Consider the following 5,052-nt stretch of genomic DNA (forward strand, 5'->3'; position numbering starts at 1 on the left):
ACCACAGGAAAAAGTCTGGAAACCCTCCAAAAATGTGGAGGTTAAAAACCACTTTACTAAAGAATGATTGGGCTAATCAGACCTGACACGACCCCACCTGTTGTGAGCTTGCTGCTCATGTCAGTGCTTCCCTCCCACGTCCCTGTCTTGGGCGTCGTCTCTTTATTCACTGAGGACACAGGCAAGCCTGGGAGGACCTGTCCCCAGGCGGCTCGCTCCAGTGAGCGCTGCCCGTTCCCTTGGCCCGCGGGGGGCTGCTTGGGGTGGTTTCGCTCCAGGCCCACGTGGGACCCACAAGCTCTTCACGTGCTGGTCTTCATCTGGGTCTTGTCCCTGCGGGGCGGCCAGGCACCACGCCTGTCCGTGGGGCATCTGTGTGGATTCGGGGCTCCCCCCGCAGGCTCCGTGCACCTGCAGCCGGCGCTCCAAGCAGACAATCATGCTCTGGGGCCCCCCTCAGGTTCACAGATGATCCACTGTGCCTGCGTGGAGCCCAGTTGCAGAGCCCCGGCTGTGCTGGCCGCTGGCCTGGCCGAGCGCTCGTGTCCCCCCACGGCTTCCCCGGGCCGGCGCCTGCCCCGCTGTGCACTGCCTCCTCGGGGCCTCACTCTGGTAGTCCCTCCGTTGCTGCCATGTGTTCGTGGGAAGAAGGGGCCTCCGCTGCTGTGTTGTGCTCTATCTGCTGAGTCTCTAACACCTCGCCAGGTGGGGCTGGCTTGTCCTCTGCCTCGTCAGTCCCCAGGGAGAACACCTGCTTCTCTTCTGTCCAGGTGCGAGGCTGCAAACATTCGGTGAGTACTTTTCACTTTGGATGAGGGCCCAGGAGGGGGCTTCGGGGTTCACCCACGGCCCAGTAGTTAGGAGCTTGGGCTTTGAGCTCATGGCCGGGGCTCTGATTCTGGCCTCCCCTCTCTCTAGTTGGCCCTCCGCACCCTGGCCTTAGAGTCCCTTTGCATGTTTGTCAAGGCGGCTACTTCTGGAAACTGTGGGTTCGCCCACGTTTAATGAGTAATGAACGTGAGCCTGGTCCCCAGAAGCTCTCGGTAAATGTCCTCACTGTTGTTACTGGTGTGGATGGAAAATAGTTCTTAATACAGTCATTGTTAACCAGAGCTATGTTGCCTAGTGGCCCGGGGTCCCCTCAGAGCACCCCAGGATGTGGCCTCCCCCGCCTGCGGATGTGTTTTCAGAACCCCTGGGACAGCTTGGTTCTGTGCATTTTGAGGGCCACTTCTGGTAGTTCTAACTCAGTAGTTAAGATCCACGGTGTAAACATCCCCTGAGGGGTTCAGGACCACTTGGAGCACTGCGAGCCCCCCCCCCCCCGCCCCCGGAGCCTGGGGTCAGGTGGGATGGGCAGGCGGGAGCCCGGGGACTCCCTGCCCAGCATCTTGCCTCCCTTCCCAGCATCTTGCCTCCCTTCCCTCATTCCTCCAGACTTGGGGCTGCTCCAGGACTGCATGTTCCCTGGGCCTTGGAGGAACTTTCTGGAAGGTCCCATAAATCCTCTGCTTGTGCTATTAGAAATCTTGTCGGAACGGCGAGTCTCCAGAGGGGCCTCACAGTAGTAATCAGAGTTGTCCAAGCCCATGGAGTGGTGTGGAGTCTGAATTTCATCGAAGGTTGTTGAGCTTTTCACAGAAACAGCTTTTCCCTGTGCCTTTCTTCATTTCCCGTCTCATTTTCTGGGGTTTTTTTTCCCCCCAGCTCCTTTTACCTCTATTTCCTTTTTTCTACTTATTTTGGGTTTACCTCGATGTTCCTTTCTCGCTTTCTTCCTGACCTTTTTTTATGAAAATTTTCACACTGAACAAGTGAAAGAATTGTCGTTTGAACACCCATAGAATTTCACCTAGCTTCTACAGCCCACATTTTGTTCTATTTGCCTTTCCTTCTGTCTCCCTTCATCCTAATTCCTCTTTCTTCCCATCAGCCCCCTTTATTTTTGTGATGGGTTTCCTGGTAAATTTCAGAGATCGTACATTTCATCCCTGAATACTTCCGCAGGCATATCATTAACTGTGTTTGAGCTTAGTGCTTAATAGGTATTTAAAAGAAAAGAAAGTCATAAATAGCCCCTTATGGTATTTGATTGTATGCGATACTTCTTCATATAATCCCCATATGTATTTTCCATGTGTTTTCATTATATACTGATGCTGATGTGACAGTTTTTAAAGTGGTATTATTGAGGTATAATTTATCTATCGTAAGTTCACCTTTCTTAGGTATAAAGTTCTGTAGGTTTGACAGAGATTTAGTCATGGGAACCACCACCATCACCAAGATATTGGACTTTTTCATCACTCCTGCCTCAAAACCATTGTTTCGTTTATTCAGAAACTACTCTTTCCACTCCCAGCCTTGATCTTTTTTTTTTCTTGTACTTTGATTCTTTTAGAATGCCCTGTAAATGGACCCTATTGTATGTAGCGTAATGCATGTCCCTTCTTTCACTTAATGCTTTTTAACTTCATCCATGTTGTGACACATGTTGGTATATTGTCACTTTCATAGCCAAGTCATGTTCCAGTTTGTTTATCTGCAGACTGCTTAATGTGCACTGCAGTTGTTCATGGTTTTGGGTTACTCTTAAGGAAACCAGTAATAACCTTGTACAGATATTTATGTGGACACATGTTTTTCTCTTCCTTGGATAAATATCTGCAGTGGGGTTGCTTGGTTATATGGCAAGCGTATGTTTAACGTAGAAGACATTGCCGGAGCATCGTGCAACCTAGCTAGACCATTTGGTTTTCCCACCAAAAACACACCTTTTGTGTGGGTGCCTAAATGTGACTTAAATTTGCATTTTTGTAACAACTCTCAATGTTGAGCATCTTGTCACGTGCTGGTTTGCCATCTGTTTATCTTTGGTGAGGTGTCTGTTGTAATCTTTTGCCATTGTTTGTTAGCCAATGGTTATTTTTATAGCCTTTTATATACACATATATCTTTATATACATGCACACACATACAGTATCTGTTATCTTTATATATCGTACCTGCAAGTTCTTTATCTTCTATGTATTTTCCAAGTATTTACTCCCAAGTTGGGGGTTGTTTTGTCCCTAACAGGGTCTTCTGAAGAAGACATCTTTATTTTTGATAAAGCGAAACTTATTTGTTTTTTTTAATAATTTTTTTACGTTTATTAACTTATTTTGAGAGAGACAGAGACAGCACAAGGTGGGTAGGGACAGAGAGAGAAGGAGAGAGAAACCCAAGCAGGCTCCGTTCTGTCAGCACAGAGCCCGATGTGGGGCTTGAACTCACGAAACATGAGATCATGACCTGAGCTGAAATTGAAAGTTGGACACCCAACTGACTGAGCCACCCAGGCCCTACGATAAAGTGCAACTTAGCAAGTTTTTCTCTTCTGCTTTATGCTTTTGTGTCCCATTTATTAAATTTCTTTCTAACCCAGCATAAGAAAGATTTCTCTCAAAAATTTTCTTCCCGAAGATTAGAATTCCGTACATGTAATTAAAGCTATGGCAGATAATGAGTTAACCTTTCTAATTGGTGCGAGGTATGGGTCAACATTCTTTTACATTCCTATGTTTTGTATATTCATTTCCATTTATCTCAGTAACATTTCTGAAAACACTTCTTTCTCAGTTTCCCTAGCACCCTTCCTAAAACTGAGTTGAATACATATGCATGGGTCTATCTGCTTACACCACATTGTCTTAATCACTGCAGCTTATATTAAGGGCTCAAATCAAGTAGTGTGAGTCCTCCAGATTTGTTGTTTATTTTCACAATTGTTTTGGCAACTCTAGGTCCCTGCTCTTTTCGTATAAATTTTAGAATCTGGTCGTCAACCTCTGTAAGGAAAAGCCTGTAGATTTCGAGAATGCATTAAATCTGTGGACTATAGTCATGCCAACTATATTGACTTCCAATTTACTAAGGTGGTAAAACTTTCCATGTACAGGTGTCTTTTAATTTATCTCAGTAATGCTTTGCGGTTTTGAATGGACAGGTCTTGCACATGTTTTGTTTAAGTTATTCTTGTTGTATATTCCTACAGCATTAATGTTGGGGGGGGCTGTTGTATGTATTTATTTTTTTGCATTTCAGTTTCCTATATTCACTTTGTATCCTAGGACCTTCCTAAGCTTACGTGTTAGGGGCCAGTAGCTTTTTTTGTTGATAGTTTGACTTTTTTTTTTTTTTTTGGAAACATCTGAATGCATTTACTGTATGCTATAAAGCAATGTATTACTCTAGCAATGTACAAAGTTACACTTCCTTCAGTCCCACAGGACTTTTCATATTTCATGCTCTTTTTGCTTTTTATGGGGACCTTCTATTTTCTTGAATGTCTTTTGATTCAAATCTATTTATTAGTCAATTATGCGGGAGGATGAGTAAACTGGCGTTTACTCATCTTTGTGTCCTTTCCAGAGCCTGGCCTGGAGCTCGTGCTCCAGAAATACTCATTGAATAGCATTAACCTGTGGTTGAGTCAAGAGCGGTTGATACAGGGTTGACTATCCTGATTCTTCTGCTCAAGAGGACGCTCTCCTCACTCTGTGCTTTAACTTTGTAGTTGATGTAAATGGTTTCTTTTTTCACATATTTCTGCAATATATGAAGTGAAGACTTTCTGATTTCCAGATCCTAAAGGCATTATGCATCTACTGAATTTCAAAAGGTACTTTATACAAGTACTTTCTAAGAGCTAAGTAGAGAAGGATTTCGTTTTTTCTTGTTCTTTGTAACAAAAGGACCTTGTGCTGACACGTGGTGGTCTGATTCATTGGCCAAGGCCCAGTGGGAAGGTGGGCACGGATCCTTTCCTGTTCTCTTCATCTCTGCTGTCATTACCTACTCTGGACAGACCAGCTGCTCCCTGTCTTTCATCAGCTGTGGGGCTCCTTTCAGGTTTTTATACCCTGTGCTGTTAGTTTGACATTTTCTACATAAACAATGTGAATAAAGACTATTTTATTTCTTTCTTTCTAATCTGGATGCCTTTATTTCTTTTCCTTGCCTTATTGTACAATCTTGCCTAGGCATGGGGAGAGTGACATCCTTGCCTTG

Source organism: Suricata suricatta, chromosome X (genome assembly GCF_006229205.1).
Source record: "Suricata suricatta isolate VVHF042 chromosome X, meerkat_22Aug2017_6uvM2_HiC, whole genome shotgun sequence".
Lineage (NCBI taxonomy): Eukaryota > Metazoa > Chordata > Mammalia > Carnivora > Herpestidae > Suricata > Suricata suricatta.